The sequence below is a fragment of the Nyctereutes procyonoides genome, unplaced genomic scaffold (genome assembly GCF_905146905.1).
Source record: "Nyctereutes procyonoides isolate TBG_1078 unplaced genomic scaffold, NYPRO_anot_genome, whole genome shotgun sequence".
NCBI lineage: Eukaryota > Metazoa > Chordata > Mammalia > Carnivora > Canidae > Nyctereutes > Nyctereutes procyonoides.
The window spans coordinates 18709849-18730224 of NW_026575160.1; the positions used below are offsets into that span (position 1 = coordinate 18709849).

General features: G+C 42.2%; 1 protein-coding gene across 2 annotated transcripts in view; it reads left to right on the forward strand.

The window, feature by feature from the left end:
• Positions 1 to 20376, forward strand: part of AVL9 (AVL9 cell migration associated) — an 80305-nt gene that overhangs the window by 56720 nt on the left and 3209 nt on the right. Inside the window, exons 17-20 of one of the 2 annotated variants that reach the window (XR_008663039.1) lie at positions 83 to 251; positions 3649 to 4009; positions 4972 to 5186; positions 17341 to 17385. The gene's annotated coding sequence lies outside the window, so the exon portion shown is untranslated. Of the gene's footprint in view, positions 1 to 82; positions 252 to 3648; positions 4010 to 4971; positions 5187 to 17340; positions 17386 to 20376 lie in introns of those variants that run through there. The other variant, XR_008663038.1, reaches the window with a different exon arrangement.

Here is a 20376-nt window from a genome sequence, read left to right on the forward strand (position 1 = left end):
CACACAGACTGAACTGGAGGACTCGTTGCTCCATTTAATCTCTTGTTTTGATATTGCTTATGATGATGCCTCTGTTTTTAAGGTGATGACCCCTGCAGGAAGAACCCCTTAGTTTCTCTGGGATCTAAGTGCACAACGTACAACCAGACAGAGATTGGTCGGGCGGTGATATCTCATCACATGCTCCCTGACAGAAACCCCCAGGGGAATAGAACATTGTCGAGAGCAGCCTATTTCCCCCACCTGGACTGGTAAGCTTCAAAATAGCCCTTGGCATCTCCACTGAGGGCTCCTAGCATATTTTCATAGATATTTCCATGTACTGTGGTCTTTCTTACAGCTGTTCTACAAAAGAGGAGCTTTGTGATGTGCTTCATAGAAGCAGACATGTTTCCTTGCCCCAGGGGAAGGTTCACTTCCTTGAGTGCTGGGTTAAGTTTAGGGTCCCAGCATCCTCGGACATGGAACATTAGCATCCCGGAAATGATGAGGTATTTGGGGACAGGGGGACAGTAGAGCTTGGCACTGCCGATATCTCCCCTATTTCGAGGATCTCTGCCACCTGGGTATCAGGCTGTGCCATGGGGAGGTCCACGGTTCCCCCTCACCTGCAGGGTCACAACTGCCTGTCCTCTACTCCGATAGGATGAGAGTTGCAGTTGTTGAATCTGGTAACATCAAGAAGGATTGTGATTGCAGAGCCAGTTTTCTTCCAATGAACAACCCTTTGACAAACAACATCTTTTCTGCTGGCCTTAATCTCTGCGGGGTTGGGGAGCTGCACATAAACACACACAGTGTGATCCTGCAGTCCAAAGCCAGGGAGCAACCTGGGGCAGGAGATTAAGAATGGTTACACTCTATGCTCTTTATCCTATGAACACCTACGTTTAGAGCTGCTGACCTCCCAACACAGCACAAGGAACCAAGAGTCAGATCATTTATTTTTTTTAATTTTTTTTAAATTTATTTATTTATTTATTTATGATAGGCACACAGTGAGAGAGGCAGAGACACAGGCAGAGGGAGAAGCAGGCTCCATGCACCGGGAGCCCGACGTGGGACTCAATCCCGGGTCCCCAGGATCGTGCCCTGGGCCAAAGGCAGGCGCTAAACCGCTGCGCCACCCAGGGATCCCGAGTCAGATCATTTAAATGTATATGTTTCATCTTTCACTGGGCCCAGCTACCCTCCTGGAGCATTTAGATATGGACCAGAACTGTAGAAAAAACGAAAGCCACCTGATGAAATCTTGATTATTATTAAAGCCAGGTGATGAGTGTGTTGGGGTTCATTAGACTGCTCATTCTGGTTTGGGATATAACTACCATCCTTCACTTGTCCTGCTGTATCCTACACACGCAATTCTCTTCAGTCGTTGCAGAGAATTTTTTTTTTTAAGATTTTATTTATTTATTCATGAGAGACACAGAGAAAGAGGCAGAGAGACAGGCAGAAGGAGAAGCAGGCTCCATGCAGGGAGCCCGACGCGGGACTTGATTCCAGGACTCCAGGATCACGCCCTGGGCCGAAGGCAGGCACTAAACTGCTGAGCCACCCAGGGATCCCCCGTTGCAGAGAATTTAAAAACTTAGGTCGGGTCCTCAGCACCAAGTCTGTATATCTGCTAGCTCTGCTCTGACCTTGGGTGGTTCAGTGCCTTGTCCTTGTAAAGCAGAATCTGTCTTGAGTCCCTCTTTGTACCCCTAAAGTTAAAGCTTGAGAATGGAGAAGAGCAGAAAAGCAGTTTTGGGGGAAACCTCATTCCATCCCTAAGTTCTCACTCTTCTTAGGAACATGTCTGTTCCATCACTTTCTAGCTCCACTTCCACATTGCCAGGGGATTGGGTCTGACCGTTAACTGATTTCCCGATTTCCAGTCCTACCCAACCCCAAACCCAAGTACACCTTCCTAAAGCATGACAGTATTAATTGTGACGTGGTATCTGCTTACTGTCTACAGAATTAAGGACAGGTTCCTAAGTCAGCCACAAGGGTCCAGCGCACAGTAACTCATTAACTCATGCCACTGCCGCCTTCACCTCCAGAGCCCCCGGCCAACTGAAACTTTGCTATGTATCACCTTCCCACCCCCTAATTGTTAGAGAAGCATTATTGAGGGACCCCACAATCAAAGACCCAGCTCTAGCCTCCCTTCCTTCTTAAAGTCTGCCGCGGGGCTACTTGGGTCCTTCTTAAAACACTCAGACTCAGTGTTTATTGAGTGTTTATTTATACTACGTAAACAGGTGCTTCCCAGGTTTGGAGATTTACAGTTAGTAAAACATTTTTTGAAAAGGAGATGGGCGACTTTAGTGAAATACACCTGCAGAAAAGAGCAAGGAACATTACATTAAAAGTAAATCTAAGCAACTGTTCACTGTAACCATGACCCACATAGGAAATAGCCTATTAGCAGCGCCTAAAAAACCCCACCCTGTGTGTGTCCCTGGTGATGATTCTTCCTTCTCCACAAGTATTTTGTACTCTCACTTTTGAGATCATCATTTCTTTGTCATTTTACCACCTCTTTCCAATGTATGTATCCCAACCAGCATAGTTTATTTCTTGTCTATTTTTGAACTTGTATGAATGGAATCAACCATTTGGATTATGTCTTTTTCTGATTAATTTTGGTTTTTAGGAGATTTTTCTCTCTCATTGTTTTATAATCCCATGCCATCGTACAGCTGTCCCACTGTTCCCCTGGCTGGCTGGAGGCGGATTGGGCTGTTTCCTTTTTGGGGGCAGCTGTAAACAGTGCTGCTGCCCTGGCCCTGGCCATTCTAGTTTGCTTGTCCCACTGCACCTGTGTGTGTTTCTTCCAGGTAAAAATGTGAGCATGAAACTGCTGGATGGTTTTTCACATTCTGTCCAATGCTTAGGTATCACAAGGAACTTAAATTTTTGCCAATCTGATGAGTGTGAAATGATATCTCATTGTGGGTTTTATTTTATTTTATTTTATTTTATTTTTTTAATTTAATTTAATTTAATTTAATTTAATTTAATTTTTATTTATTTATGATAGCCACACAGAGAGAGAGAGAGGCAGAGACACAGGCAGAGGGAGAAGCAGGCTCCATGCAGGGAGCCTGATGCGGGACTCAATCCTGGGACTCCAGGATTGCGCCCTGGGCCAAAGGCAGGCGCCGAACTGCTGAGCCACCCAGGGATTCCCCCCCCCTCCTTTTTTTTTAAAGATTTATTTTTATTTATTTATGATAGACACAGAGAGAGGCAGAGTGTCTTTTATGTTTAGAGGAAATTATATCTTCTTGTGTCGTACTTAAGAAACCCTACTCTACCTCAAGGTCATGATATTCTCTATAATCTTCTCGAAGTTTTTAAATTTTACCTTTCATATTTATTCACTTGTACACCTGGATCTTCTTTTCTAGAGTGCTTTAGAGTAGAGGTCCAATCCCTCCCACCACCCGAACTCCCCAATGTGACTAGAAAGTTTTGGCATTTCTTCTTTTGCCAACTAAGGACCCTAATAACTGTCTTATCATTATCATGCCATACACAATTTAATACCAAAACATGAGAAGAGCATAAGGTCAGACTACGGGAGAATCCTTTAAATCAAATAATTAACTGTTTGAATTGTACTAATTTGTCTGTATTTTTCTCATTTTGTTACAGGTTCTGTGCTCCGGTTCATGGGGATGAATGAAGGAACTTTATTTTTTTACTCTGAAGGGCTAACATTCCCCACGTCTGACAATCACATAAAGGTCCAGTGTTTTCCAGAACTGTCTTGGGGAGCCACAAACCCTAACGGCTTTTCACACTGCCTCAGAGGCACACTGGCCTCCAGAGACCCAAGATGTGCACATTTTTACCTGTTTGCACTGGGAATCCACTCTTAAGACTAACCCAAGCCTCCCAGACTCCTGCCGTGTAAATTCTGTCCCTAGCAGGTATCTGAGGGTTACCATGTACACAGCACATGCCACACAGATGGTTCCTGGCCCTCTTGGAGCTTGCTGTTCAGCAGGAGCAGGTGAGCAGTTACCACAGGGGGCAGAGAGGGCCAGGTCAAGGTAAGCCAGGGTGTGTTCAAGCACATCGTGGTGGCCAGCTGCTGGCCGACAGGGATGAGTAGAAGTCTCCTCCCCTGGGAGACTGAGTTGATACCTGAAGGCTACAGGAGCATTGTGGAGGTGAGGTGGGGACGAGGGAAGAGGCTGTACTCTACGGAGGGCTCCGGGGCTGGGAAGACAGCATCAGCACACTAGAAAGCAGTGAATGTTCTTTGGTGTGGCTGAGACCTCAATGGCCAGGTGAGGAAGAGCCAGGAGAACTCTGTGAGCCAGGAGAAGGGGTACAGACTTGCTTGAGAAGGCAGGGGGAGAGCCTGAAGGGCTTCCTCACAGGCCAGAGGCAGGTTGGGTGCTGCCCTTGAGAAGGTCAGCCCAGGAGAGGGTACCCCGCAGGCGCACTGGCCTTGGCCCTAAATGCAGTGATGTTTCTCTGAATCAGCAGTACCCTCTCTTTTCCCCGGTAGCCCAGTCTCACAGCTCTCTGCCGACTTCAGATCACATGTCCCCCGAACAGTGGGCCCGAGGACAGAACCCCTGTGATGCCGCCCTCCCTCAGAAAGCAGTCACTGTAGGGACATGTGTTTTCCTTTGATTTCACTGGAATTTAGTGGGTCCTGTTAGTGAGAAGCAAGTCTGAGTGATTTCAGGGAACATGGGGGGACACTCCAGCATCTAGCTTTTACTCTTGGCCTAGTGGAGACCCAGGATACCTGTCCCGCCAGCTCTGTGTCGGTAGGTTTAAACCTGGTTAGAAGTCACTTTTCCCCCCCCCCATACAGTTTACAAGCAGGAAGGCAGTGTGCTTTGTATATTCAAAAAGTCCATCTGCGGCCACTCTGGATTTTCATTCATGTTTGCTCCAACCCATGGATTTTTTTTTTTTTTTATGACCAACTTTTTTTTTTCCGACCATCTTTCCCAGATGAACCACTTGCCTTTCCACCTGCCCCTCCTGGCTGGGCCCTAGAAGAGGGTCTTGCAGCAGCACTTCCTAGAAACCACTGAGACCGAGGTTAAAGCACACCGTCCTTGGCTGCAGTGATCCTGAACTGGCCCTCCCTTGTGAGCAAGGGCAGCAGGAGAGGCTAGTGCCTCCACGCCACTCCCACCAAATGCCTTTGAAGTGGAAATTCCCAGGTAAAGTTTCAACAGATAAAGATGAATGAGTATGTTGTGTGTGTGTCACCACTTTATGGTTATTTAAAATCACGGGCCAGCAGGACTGGAATTTTTGAATCTTAGATGTCTTCCCACCTTTGAAGTATGTTTTTCTATTAGCGATAGCTCTCTTGTTTTTGAGACTCAAAGTTTAAAACATTTTTATTCTGAGTGCTATTAATTCCACTCCTCTGAGTATCTGGGCTTAATGAATCCTTAGAACTTTTCTTCTGGGTCTTTGTTGTAAATGAAGGATACTAGTCACTGCTGCTCTGGTTGGGAAACATGGTTTTTGTTCCCTTTTAAGTTATCAGGTTAAACCCTGTGACTGTTCTCCCTTGAAGAGCAGGCTGTGTTTCCAAAGTTTCTAACACAATTCCTAGGGGAGGCGGGATGGGCTTCCTGTATTGACAGTGTTGTTTATGAGGGCTGTGTCTCAGTTCATAGAAGCCTGCATGTCACAGAGCCATTGTATATATGAAAACATAGTATTAAAGGTGCTAGAGAACTGAGGAACTGAAATGCTCTCTACAGCAGTTCAAAAAAAAAAATGTGTTAGCTTACAACCTGACAGGTAAAAACATAACTCTCCCCTGATGCAGCCCCAGCAGCAGCAGGTAAAGATTCACTCAGTCACAAAACCACTTAGTATGGTCCTGTATGGGGTCCAGAAGACAAGAAGAGACCTGCTCAAAAACTTGATATAAAATGAAGAGTGTCTTGAGAGGTCCAGTAAAGTGCTATGGCAGTCCTTACTGCTGGGACAATCCAAGAAGGCTTCCTGGAGGAAGTGGCATTTGCTCTCTTCCTTGAGTGAGTGAAGAAAGTAAGATTCTGAATATAGGCAGTAAAGAGCAGAAATTTAGGCCACTCTCGGGGGCCCATGGCCTGCGATGCAGAAAAGGAGCAGCAGGTCAGAGTGGGTAAAGCTCTGGGAGGGAGTAAGAAGTGATGATGGAGGAGTACTATGGAAGAAATCCGTCTCTGGAAATGCTAAAGCCAGGAGGAGGCTGAGATGCATAAAAACCACTCCAAGTTACTCTTGGTGAGAATACAGGATTCAGGAAAAGAGAACAAGGAGGGGGAAATCCCCAAGTGGCAGATACAGGAAGAAAAATAGTACAGCTGACCCTTGAATAATGTAGGGATTAGGGGCACCCACCACCCCCCATGCAGTCAAAAATTTGTAACTTTTGACTCCCCCAAAACTTTACTAATAGCCTACTGCTATGATACGTGAACAGTCCATCAATGTATATTTTCTATGTTATATGTATTATATACTGTATACTTAGGATAAAGTAAGCTAGGGAAAAGTATTATTAAGAAACATAAGGAAGAGAAAATACATTACAGTTCTGTACTGTATCAAAAAACTCTAAGTATAAGTGGACCCACACAATCCAAACTAATGTTGTTCAATGGTCAACTCTCTCTGGTGGGAGACTGCTCAAAGTCTCCAATGAATGGTGAGGATGACTGAAGTGGACACCTTCTTGAGTATGTTTGAACATTAACACCTGTTTCATTGCTTTAAGAGAGATGCCCTTTTGTACCTGGGTGGCTCAGTCAGTTAAATGTCCGATTCTTGATCTCAGGGTTGTGAATTCAAGCCCTGCATTGGGCTCTCCACTGGGTGTGAAGCCTACTTTAAAAAAAAAAAAAAAAAAAAAAAGATGCCCTTCTAAGAAGGAGGATCAGTCATTAAAGGTTCTGTACCTTAATTAAGAGAGCATCTAATTCATTTTAAATAGACTTAATCTCATCCTAAGTATGGCCAACATTCCATTCCTAAGGATTTATATCAAAGAAATAATCCCAAAGGAGGGGGAGGTATGTGTATAGAGTTGTGTGTCATTATAACAAATAACGAAAAATCAGGAACAAACAACAGAAGGCCTGCCGTGATACTTCAGTGTAGTCCTGTAAGTATGGTGCTCACTGTAATGTTACACAGCAGTTAATCATTGAAAAGTGGGGTAATGTGAGAAGAGAAAATACAGAAAAAAAGAACTTATCCAAAGATGGGGCGGGGGGGGGGAGTATGGGGGCCAGGAATCCCAACTTTCTTCCCTCTGCATTTCTTGTCTTTCCTGTGTCTTTTCTGTTTCTCCCACGCAAGTGTTGAGACGCTGGTTACTGTAGTGGAGGGGAGGGGACACTGCACGTGAGTAAAAGCCTCTCGGGCCTTCTGCTACACCAGGGCCCTTCTTACTGTTCTGGGGGTAACTAGCGTTTCAATGGACAGTGAGGTTGGGGGGCCTGGCACATGGTAGGCACTTGGTGAGTATCGTAACATGAACAAAACCTCCCACTCCAGTGCCAGGCTCTGTGGTTACAGCTTACCAAGCACAGTGTAGCTGATGGACTGAAAGAGCAAAAGGAGCTAAGGAAGCAAAATAAAGAGGTGCTTTCAACTATTTCTATTTTACAAAGTGCTTGGTGAAACTGTAAAAGGATATTATTTAGTACCACAAAAAGTAGGCCAAGGGTAAGAAAACCTCTCCATACCCAAGAGAATTCAGCTGACCAAATTAAGTCTGATCCAGAATAAACAGTTCTCTTCTGGAAATCTAGCAGTTTCAGAAAGTACTGTCCAAGTGGAAAAAGGCCCACGATGCTGGTCTGCATAATTATGTAACCCTTTAGGAAAGTGGGAAGAAGTATCACCGTCCTGGGGTACACAGGAAGGAGAATTCTCGGGCGTCAAAGAAGAGGACTGTGCTCCTGAAGAGAAGCCAGGCTCACATGCCCTTTCTCATGAACTTGACAACAACCTCGGTCATTCTGCTCTGTGCTTATTACCCAATGTCCAAAACCTACAACAAGGTTTCTATTATCAGATTCCTCCAGCAGAAGTAACTTCCAAATAGTCATATGAATAGCCCTGCACGTGGAGGAACTCACTAGAAATGAAACCAAAGCAGGACGCCTGGGTGGCTCAGTGGTTGAGGGTCTGTCTTTGGCTCACGTTGTGATCCTGGTGTCCTGGGATTGAATCCCTCATCAGGCTTCCTGCAGGGAGCCTGCTTCTCCCTCTGCCTGTGTCTCTGCCTCTGTGTGTGTGTGTGTCATGAATAAATAAATAAAATCTTTAAAAAAAGAAACCGAAGCTCAGCTTTAGTGGTCAAGACCATTTATATTGGTATTTGATCAGGAAAAGCATTATCATGGTCCCTTTAAAGATGACTTAAAACCATCAAACAGACTAAATCCCATATGGTAAGAGGAATTTAAAAAGCAACTTTCTCTAACAAATTGTAAAAATCCAGGCTTAAAAGTGAAAGCAGGGGATTCTAAGGGGTATATGTACATGGTGTACACAGCAGCATTTTTCACAGTAGTCAAGGTGGAAGCAAGCAGTGCCCACCAACAGATAAATGGATAAACAAAATATGCTATGGACACACATGGACTATTATTCAGCCTTTAAAAGGAAGCACATCCTGGCATGTGCCGCAATGTAGATGAATCTTCAAGACATCGGGCTGAGTGAGATAAGCCAGTCACAGAAGGACAAATCCCCTACGCTTCCGCTGGTGTAACATCCCTAGGCTAGTCCTGGTCCTAGAGACAGGAAGGGGAAGGATGGTTGCCAGGGGCTGGGGGACAGAGCAGCGGGGAGTTACTGTTAACTAGGTACAGAGATTCAGTTTTGCAGAATAAAAAGTTCCGGAGATGGGTGGTGCTGATGGTTACACAACATTGTGAATGTACTAAAAAAAAAAAAAAAAATGCATTTAGAAAGAGCATGGAACCAGTGGGAGAGACACTTGGGATCTTCCAAGTTTGGTACTTCTACTGTTCACCTATAGCAAACTTCAAATATATAGCAAAGGTAGTCAGAAGAGTTTAATAAACCTTTTACAATATACCATTCAGCTTCAGTGGTTGTCAGTTTGTAGTCAATCTTATTTCATCTTTACCCTCACTTTTCCCCTCCATTCAATGGAGTTATTTTTAAGACTTTCTTTGGGAATAATTTCAAGGATAAAGGTACGTAACAAAAGTGAAAATAGTAAGACAAAACCAAACACCTACTCCTTTATTCGAATTCATCTGTTACTAATACTTTATTTCATTTCCATGTTTTATATGTTCCCCCTCTCACACATGCACATCTCCCCCACGTTTTTTCCACCTATTGAGGCTAAGTTATGTATATCCTAGACCTCTACCTTTACTTTTATGAGAATATCCTTATTTTAAGGATATTTTAAGGATATCCTTAAAATAAGGATATTCTCTTACATACCATATAGTGTAGTTACCAACTTCAGAAATTTAGCACTGACTCCATTTTATCTCTACACCATTAATATTCCAATTCTGTCAGTCCTGTTCTTTGTAGTATTTCTGTCCTCTCCAGTACGGGGCCAGGTATTATATAGTCAGTTATCAGCCTCCATTTCCAGAATCTTTCTCTTTTATGACATTGATAGTTTGGAAAAGTAAATCCCTCTTCCTTTTTTAAATAAGGTGGTCCTTATTGCGAGGGGCAGGGGAGTACCTACCATTTTCTTATGATTAGATTCAAAATAAGCATTCTTGCCCAGAGTCCTGCCTGGATGATGGTGTGTCCCTCTCAGGGTATCACATGGGGAGGCATGGCAATGTTGATCTTGATCACTGGTCAGAGTTGTCCGTTCGCATCACTGAGCAGTTTTTGCCCTCCTCCCACCCCCCACCAAATAATAAGCAGTCTCTGGGGATATGCTTTAAGATCATGCAAATAATCTTATCGAAATTTCCCTTAGATTCAGCATCTGTATTTATTTACCTATTGCCACATAATACATATGTCAAAACTTGTTTAAAACAATATTTGTCATTTCAGTTTCTCGAGGTCAGGAAATTAGTACTGGCTCGGCTGGATGGTCCTGCCTAGGACCTCTGGTGAGATTACATTTCGTTGTTGGCCAGAAGTTGGCCATTATCTGAGGGCTTGCCTGGAGCTGGAGAATCAGTTTCCAAGATGGCTCATTAACACATCTGGCAAGTCAGTGCTGGAACTGTCACTTCTTTGCCACCCGGTCTTCTCCCTAGAGTTGCTTCTGGGTCCGCATGGCATGGACTGGCCTCCTCTAGGGCAAATGATCCCTGAGACAACAGTGCCATTTTTTTTACCTATTCTGGGGGTCATGACGCTCACTTCCACTACAATCTATTCATTAGAAGTGACTAAGTCCAACCCACATTTCAAGAAAGCACTAAGCTCCAACTTTGTAAAGTGACAACTCTTGTAGGGAAAATATCAAAGAATTTGTGGACATATTGTAAGATCACTAAAGCATCCTTTGATGATTCTTGCCTGATTCAGTTCTTACTCTGACAGCTGCAAAATATTGACTTTCCAACTGCCCTGTATTATTATTTTTATTTTTTTTTTTTATGACAGTCACAGAGAGAGAAGGAGAGAGAGGCAGAGACACAGGCAGATGGAGAAGCAGGCTCCATGCACCGGGAGCCCGACGCGGGACTCGATCCCGGGTCCCCAGGATCGCGCCCTGGGCCAAAGGCAGGCGCCAAACTGCTGCGCCACCCAGGGATCCCTGCCCTGTATTATTTTTGAAGCAAACACCAGCATTATATTTCATCAGTAAATATTTAAGATGTATCTCTAAGAGATAAATGTTTTAATGTCATAAGCTGATAACAGTGTTATCAAGTAGCAAATCAGTATTTAAATTTCCATTTGTCAGGGATCCCTGGGTGGCTCAGCGGTTTAGCGCCTGCCTTCCACCCAGGACATGATCCTGGAGACCCAGGATCGAATCCCACGTCAGGCTCCCGGCATGGAGTCTGCTTCTCCCTCTGCCTGTGTCTCTGCGCCTCTCTCTCTCTCTCTCTAAATATAAATATATATATATATATATATATATATATATATATATATATATAATAAAATCTTTAAATAAATAAATTTCAATTTGTCTTATGAATGCCATATTTTTATTGGGATGCAATTCACATGCCATAAAATTCACCTGTTTAAGGTGTACAGTTCAGTAGTTTATAGTATTTTCACAGATTTGTGTGGTCATCATCACTGTCTTGATTCCACCACTCCAAATAGAAACTGTATCCACTAGCAGTCACTTCCCATTTCCCACTCAGCCCCTGGCAACCACTAGTATACATTCTGCGGATTTTCCTATTATGGACATTTTGTATAAATGGAATACTACTATATGGCCTTTTCTGCCTGGCTTCCTTCACTTAGCATAAAGTTTTTAAGGTTGATCCATGTTATAAGTACTTCATTCTATTCTTAACTTTTTTTTTTTAAGATTATTTATTCATGAAAGACACAGAGTGAGAGAGGCAGACAGACACACAGGCAGAGGGAGAAGCAGGCTCCATGCAGGGAGCCCGATGTGGGACTCGATCCCAGATCCTGAGATCCCAGGATCACGACCTGAACCAAAGACAGGTACCCAACTGCTGAGCCACCCAGGCGTCCCTGTTTTTTTTTGTTTGTTTGTTTTTGTTTTTGTCTGTCTGTTGTTTGTTTGTTTTAAGTAGACTTCACAACCAGCATGTAGCCCAGTGCCGGGCTTGAACTCAGGACCCTGAGATCAAGACCTGAACTGAAATCAAGAGTCGGATGCTTAACCAACTGAGCCCTCCAGGCATCTCTACTTCATTCTTTTTTTATTACTGAATTCTAATGTATGGATACACCACATTTTATTTGCCCACTTCTTGGCTCTTATAAATAATATTACTCAGAACATTTGTGTATAAGTTTCTGTGTAAAGCCATATTTATTTTTTGTTTGAATCAAGACTAAAGTCTACAAAATGCCATTGGTAGAGAAATCTTTTAAGTCTCTACTAGTGGTTCTTCCTTCCACAACTTGATACACTTTTTCAGTTTGTTAAGAAATTTGAGTCATTTGTCCTTGCAGTTTTCCAAAATCTGGATTTTGTTGATTGCATTTCTTGGCATAATTTAACATATTCTTCTAACACTTATAGTTTCATAAATTGATACTTGTGTGTAGAAACTTGGTCAGATTCGTTTTTGATGAAAAAAGGGCAAGATGATTATAGGTAGGCTGTTATCCTACCAACCTAATTGTCTCTTTTTTATATATTATCGGCTATTGATAATCATTGCTCAGATCCATTTTGGCATAAGAAGTAATGATAGTCTCATGCTGTCATTTCTTATCCAATAGTTGGAATGTGATATAAAGAAAAAATGTGCCCTCTTTTGTTACTGAATGATTCAGTTTGTATATAAAAAGAAGGATAAAATGTTCCCCCCTTTTCCTTTGTTTTATCCTCCAATGTTGAATAATTTGTGGGTTTTGAAAATGAATTTGTGGATGAAACATACTTGATATATCCTAATCCACTGGAGCTTTTGTGTTTTGTCTTTTTTTTTTAAAAATCTATTTTTTAAAAGTAAGTAACCATATTTTGGCAGGAACACATGAATAGACTGACATTCATTATATTAGATGATTAATGATATTTTTTTAAATTTTTATTTATTTATTATAGTCACACGGGGGGGGGGGCAGAGACACAGGCAGAGGGAGAAGCAGGCTCCATGCACCGGGAGCCCGACGTGGGATTCGATCCCGGGTTTCCAGGATCGCTCCCGGGGCCAAAGGCAGGCGCTAAACCGCTGCACCACCCAGGGATCCCTGATATTTTTTTATACAAAGTCATTAAGATAATAATTCAGATATTTTAATGGGTATATTTTTTCCAAATAGGACAAAATGTTTGAAAATTTTTATGCTAATATTTTAATTTCTGAAGATAAAGAGGTTAAGTATTTAGTAGACCATTTCTAGGGAAAAAAAGCATTGACCTAATTCATAGTGGTATCTTCCAGGAGTGTCAGTAGATTAATGTAAAATAGGTCTCTTTATGTACCATTAACTGGCATCCTCACAGAGAGGGAAAAAAAATTTTAAGATCTTATGTATTTGAGAGCGTGTGGGGGACAGGCAGGGGGAGAGGGAGAAGCAGACCCCCCACTGAGCAGGAAGCCCCACTCTGGGCTCGATCCCAGGACCCTGAGATCATGACCTGAGCCGAAGGCAGACATTTAGCTGATTGAGCCACCCAGGTGCCTGCCCCCCAGGGGAATGTTTTCAGTACAGGATATATGACACAACATGTGGTTGGTATTGGAAAAATGTCTACATTCCAATACATATATTGTTTGCATTTTACTGTCCCCCAACCCCCCCCCCCAAAAAAATAATGCTACTGGTAGAATGATAAAAGGCAGAGCAAACCACAAATGAGCGAAGGGGAAATATGATTCAGGAGCTTCAATTTTCAAAAAATTCTTAATGTGCGTATCTTCCTCTTGCTGGGGTTGTTATTCTCACTGTTGCTCATATCATCCTCTCTTTGGCCAGTGGTGTGTTTTATTTTCTTGGTCTCTATTTTTTCTAAGAAATTCTGTGGCCCCATCTCTCCCTCCACAGCCAGACTGGGGACTGCTCCCACGGAGTTGTGCTGCCTCACACAATCTCGTGCAGGCCGTGTGCGTTCCCCGCACCTGCCTTCCGGCCTGTGAGAGGGGGCTGCCCTCACACACCATCACACCCGTGGCCTGCAGCTCCCCAGCACGGTGCCCTGGGGAGGAGGTTTGCCTGGTGATTGCTGTCATGTGCCCCATGACCCTGCTGTCCTTGTGGGCCCTCAGGCCTTTCCAGCAATCTTGAATCTTGGCTGTTTCCCATCCCATGGACCCCTCCCTGGTCAGGCCTGGCCAGGGGTTCCTGCTGGCTCCTTGGTTCCCACGTTTTTGGACATGACTGCGACCTCCTTTTGATAGCTTCCTTGATAGCTGGCGTAAGGTGTTTCTAGCCTCCTTTGCACATTTCTTGCCCCGTATCTAGAATCAGCCTTTTCTCCAAGAAACTTTGGTTCCATTTAATAGGAAATGTTACCTCAAAACTGCAGTCCACAGCTATCCCTATGGACACTGCCATGACTGGGAAGTCCTTTTCAGACCTGTTCAGCAGAAAGGGGAAATTTGTGTTTTGTTTAGGATGTGAGTGTGTACAGATACTTGCACTGCAAACTTAGACCACAGGGATTTCACTTTCCCTGTCTTACATCCGTATGTCCTTTCTTCACTCAGAGACTCTAGTACTAACATCATTACTCATTTACTGTTACCCATGGTACATACACAACAGTCTCAGGATACTAATCCCAACACTACCACTAATAATGTGACTAAAAACAGGTAGATTTTTATTTATTTTTTTTATTTTATTATTATTTTTTTAATCTACGATAGTCACACACACAGAGAGAGAGAGGCAGAGGGAGAAGCAGGCTCCATGCACCGGGAGCCCGACGTGGGATTCGATCCCGGGTCTCCAGGATCACACCCTGGGCCAAAGGCAGGCGCCAAACCGCTGCGCCACCCAGGGATCCCTAGATTTTTATTTATTTTTAATGTAGGCTCCACGCCAGCATGGAGCCCAACACAGGCCTTGGACTTAACCCTGAGATCAAGACCTGAGCTGGGATCAAGAGTCAGACACTTAACCAACTGAGCCACTCAGGCGCCCCAAAGATTTTTTTCCCTAGGCTTTATTCCACTAGAGATGCATAAATTACTGTTTTAAGAGTTACTTTTTGTGTGGTTATGCCACCCACTGGATACTAATTTAGATTCATTAGCTTCATCCTAAAGTTTTTAAATTTAATTTTGTTTTATAATTATGTAACATATTTACCTAGTTCTAAAGTCAAATTTACCAAACTAGATATATTCAAAGTCAAAGACTTAATTTTGTCCTCCTCATGTTCCTTCTCCAAGTTAACCATTTAAAAATGTTTATAATTTATCTTTATGCTTTAAACACAAATACAGATAAAATAGTATCTATTTTATCACACACACATTCTCTGTTTTGCTTTTTAATCTGGAGATCTGTATGGATTTGACATTAACCAATCCTCTTCCAATGGACATTTGTGTTGCTGTTGCAAATAATGTTATAAAGGATAACAGCCTTGTGCATATTTACAGTTAAAAAATATTTTTTGCCAGTTTGTTTTTGGGAGAAGTCACTAGATAGGAGATTTCTGGTCAAAACGATTAGTAATTTTACAAATATTGCCAAATCCCCAATAATCACAATGGTAATTTGCAGGACCATCAGCCATATGAGTATGCGTGTTTCTCCACCAATAGTATGTCAAACTTTTGGATTTTTGCCAATTTAATATATGAGAAACCGTATCTCAGGGTTGGTTTTATCTTTGACTCTTTCACTTGACATGAATGGGGTAAGCTTGTTTTCATATGGTTAACCATTTATTCTCCTTTTTTTTTTAATTTCTTTTCCTGTTCATTGTTTATCTCACAAGATCAATTTCCTGCAGTCTTCGGTCTTTTTAAATTTTTTTAACTTTTAAAAAAAATTTGGGGCGCCTGGGCGCCTCAGTTAACCATCTGCCTTCCGGTCATGATCCCAGAGTCCTGGGATGGAGCCCTGCATTAGGCTCCCTGCTTGGCGTGGATTCTGCTTCTCAGCCCCTCCCCCTGCTCATGCTCCCTTCCTCTCTCTCCCTTTCTCTCTTTCCCTCACTCTCTCAAATAAAGTCTTAATTTGTTTTTTTTTTTTTTTTTTTTTTTTATTTAAAGAGCATGCATGAGTAGGGGAGGAGGCAGAGGCAGAGAGTCTTCAAGTGTACTCCCTGCTGAGTGCGATCCCTTGTGTGGGGCTCAGTTCACAACCCATGAGATCACAGCCTGAGCTGAAACCAAGAATTGGAGGCCCAACCAGCGGAGCCACCCAGACATCCTAGTCTTTTTATTTTTAAAAGCTCTTTAAGGATACTAGAAATAACTAATGATTTGAAATATTGTCGTATACCAGCAGGTGAACCAGTATCACATAGATGTTCTAGTAATTCTATGAATATTCCTGCATATAAGACATACAGCAAATTGTTCAAGCATCATTTATTGAAAAGACTTTCCTTATTGAATTATCTTGGCACTTTGGTCACAAAGTTGACCATAAGGGTGCCCGGGGTGGCTCAGTTGGTTAAGCGTCTGCCTTCGGCTAATGATTTCAGGGTCCTGGGTCTGAGCCCTGCCTCAGGCTCCCTGCTCAGCGGAGAGTCTCATTCTTCTTCTGCTCCTGCCCCCTTTCATACACACGCTCTTGCTCTCTCAAATATTTTTTTTTATTTTGACCATAAACACATGAAAATATATTCAGTTCTATGATATTCTGTCTATATCCTCGTGCAGTACCACACTGTCCTCATTATAGTAAGATTTTGAATTTTTTAAAATTTTTAACTGATCTCTACACCCAATGTAGGTCTCAAACCTATAATTCTGAGGTCAGTATTCACACGCCCTACCAACTGAGCCAGCCAGGCACACCTGAAATTTTTGGTGTAAGTTTTCCGACTTGGTTCTTTTTGTAAAAATGGTTTTGGCTATTGCAGTTCTTTTGCTTTTCTGTAAAAATTTTAAAATCAGCTCATCAGTTTCTGTAAGAGAAAAAAGTATACTGGCATTTTGATAGGGATTGCATTGAATCTGTAGATCAATTTGGAGAGAATTGCCATCTTAACAGTATTGATTCAATCCATGAACATGCTCTATCTCTCCATTTCTTTAGGTCTTCATCAATCTCAGCAATGTTGTGTACGTCTTATATGTCTTTTGTTGAATCTATCCCTAATTTTGTTATGTTGTTAAGTTTTATGGTTAAGTACATAAAAACAGCTGACTTTTGTTTTTATCTTGTATTTAGTATTGATCTTATATCCTTGCTTAGGATACTTGTTAAGTTATTCTAGTTTTTATTTCTAAGCTGTATGCCTTTTCCATTTCTTGCCTTATTGCCTTGGCTAGTACAATTCCACGTAGAAGTGATGAAAGCTGGCAACTTTGTCTAGTTCCATATCTTAGGGGGAAAGTTCAGTCTTTCACCATTAAGTATATTAGCTCTGCGGTTTTCATAGATGTTCTTTATCAGATTGAGCAAATTTCCTTCTCTAATTTGCTGAGTTTTTATCATACATGGATATTGAATTTTGTCAAATTTTTCCTCTCTCTACTGAGATGATCATAGGATTCTTTTCCTTTATTCTGCTGATGTGTACTCTGTGATTTTCAGATGTTAAACCAACCTTTCATTCCTTGGGATAAAACCTACTTGGTCAAATGCTTTTTTACATATTGGTAAGTTTTCTTTCTTTTTCTTTCTTTCTTTCTTTCATTCTTTCTTTCTTTCTTTCTTTCTCTTTCTTTCTTTCTTTCTTTCTTCTTCTTTCTTTCTTTCTTCTTTCTTTCTCTTTCTTTCTTTCTCTTTCTTTCTTTTTCTTTCTTTCTTTTCTTTTCTTTTCTTTTCTTTTCTTTTCTTTTCTTTCTTATGCCAGCTCATTTGATGTTCATTTATTTGATAAATCCTTTCTCCATAGTGTCAGAGGTACTCCCACTACTAATTACTATAATTCTAAAATAGTGGTCTGAATTCAAATTCCCTTTATGACCTATACACTCCTTTGTATAGATTTTATTTTTTTATTTATTTTTTTTTAAGATTTTATTTATTTATTCATGACAGAGAGAGAGAGAAAGGCAGAGACACAGACAGAGGAGAAGCAGGCTCCATCCAGGAAGCCCGATGTGGGACTCGATCCTGGGACTCCAGGATCACACCCTGGGCCAAAAGCAGGGGCCAAACCGCTGAGCCACCCAGGGATCCCCAAGATTTTATTTTGCATCTACTATGTGCCAGGCATTATTAGGTGTTGAGGATACAGAAATAAGGTAGATGCAAGCCCTTGACCTCACAGCAGTGGTGAAGACAATCAAAACATGTTAACTATAAGATAGTTGGAGGAGTATTAGACAATATTGGGGACAAATTGAGATTTAAATAAAGGGAACTCAAGGTAGGATTTTTTAAGCCACCTAAAGGAAATGAACATGTAAATTGAATTTAGCCGGGTTACCATAGCATTTACCATCCAAACAGGAACATTTTTAAAAGTCTAAGGGAAAACAAGTATAAACTAGGATGTATGGTTACCTTAGATTTAAGCAAAGGGAAGAGTGTTTGAGGCAGATAAAAATGTATGTGAAAGAGGACTAGATCTATTAAAAGAACTAAAATTCTCCATTTAGGGAGACTGTAAACTGTAAGGAAGAAAAGTAGGCCAGAAAAGGAAGGAGAAATCAGATTCTTCAAGGCCTTACAAATCAAAAAGGAACTTGGACTCCATTCCAAGGACAATAAAAGTTCCAAGCAAAGATATGACATAAATTTTGGGAAATTATGTTGATTGCAGTGTGGTAAAAGTGTGAGCAAAAAAGATATCAGCAGAGATCATTTAGGGGGTAAAAGGAAAATTGAGTATGGGGTTTTGGCATCATGAGATGTTCTCTGATTATGTGACTGCAAGACTCTGAATACACTAAAGACTACTGAACTGTTTGGTGATTGTGAATTACAGCTCAATAAAGTGTTTTAAGGAGATTTAGGAAATTAAGTTCTCCAGGTGAGATGGTAGGGGCTCTACATTAAGGTGTTAGAAATTGAGAATGAGTTCAAGAGATGTTTAAGAGAAACTATACGGCCTTGTGATGCACAGTATATGGAGGTGAAGGAGAGGGAAAAATCAAATTAACTTCCAAGTAAGTGGCAGGATGGAGCACAGTGCTGTTTACTGCCAGAACCTGAACCAGACAAGTGTGTGAGATGGAGGTGGGGAAGATCTTAGGACATGTTGAATTTGAGAGAACTGAGACTTTCAAGTGGGAGTATCTGTTTTGGACTGTTTGTGTGTCCCCCTCCCTCTCCCCAATTCATTTGCTGAACTCTAATCTCAATGTGATGGTGCTGGGAAGTAATTAGGTCCTAAGGATGGAGTCCTCAGGATCTCATTAGTATCCCTGTAAGAGGAGGCCAGCAAGGTTCCTGTCACATGAGGATATCAGCAGTCTCTGTAGCCTAGAGGAGGGGTCTCACCAGAACCTGACCATGCTGGCACCGTAACCTCAGACTTCACTCTCCAGAACGGTGAAAAACAAATTTGTTTATAACCCACCTAACTGATGGCACTCTGTTTTAGCAATCTAAGCTAAGATGACATCTAAGTGTAGCTCTCAAGTGAACATCTAGGCCGAAGAAAACCAACATACGTCCCTGAAGTAAACAGCATTGCTTAAGGCGCGTGAATACAAAATCAAGATTTAAGAGATGGTTAGAGGTGAAATCATCTGAGGAAGGGCCCCAGACATAAGGAAAAAACCAGGGGAGCATCATGTCACGAGTCCAATTCAAAGTCTTTCAAATGAAGTATTCAGGGGTGTAAAGTACTATTATGTGTCAAACAAGACAAGCGGAGTAGACTCTGAACTTCCAGACGTTTCAGTGGAGTGATAATGGCAGAAACCAGTCTCACTGGCTTCCCTGGTAAATGGTGAGGTGCTGTTTGTCAAGAGGCAAGTAATTAGGTTTTGAAGGGGAAAAGAAGGAGGTTGAGCAATAAAATATTAAAGAGGCTTGGTCATGGTTAAAGAGAGGAAAGGACCCATTTAGAGAAGTTGAAGGTAGTGAGGGAACGCAAAAGCTGCAGAGCGGGAGGAAGGACTGCCTCAAGTTCAAGGTTTGGGGACAGTCTGGGATCTGTGTTTCAGTTCCTGACGGGATGCTGACGCACAAGCCAATTTGGGAGGCAGGGTACTCAAAAGCAGACTTTGTAAGGAGCTTGGAAAAGATGGTGCCTTTAATAAAGATCCTGGGTTCTTCTATTTTCTCTCTGAATAGGAGGAAGAACTTGCAGTGGGGGGGGGGGGGCAGGCAGACAGACTTGGTGATGCAGTTCAGGAAGTTTTCCATCATTTTTCCTGTGAAATCACCTGCTAATAGAGTTGGGGAAGGTGAAGATTTCCTAAGACTGGAGGTTTCAAATTGCTCTGAATGAGGGGTATCTTGCTACTGTTGAGGACCTAGCCGAGGATGGGGACTGCAAATTAGATAGTGGCACCATCTGTGCCCTCATGTGGTTTTCTGTAGCAGTGCTCAGCAAGCCAAGAGTCACAGGCAGATCAAGCCGAACTCATTTGAGATTCAGGTTTTGCCAGTTGTAAAATAATGACAGTGAAACAAAGGAGTTGGGCTATTTCCAGGAGAGAGGCGGAAGTA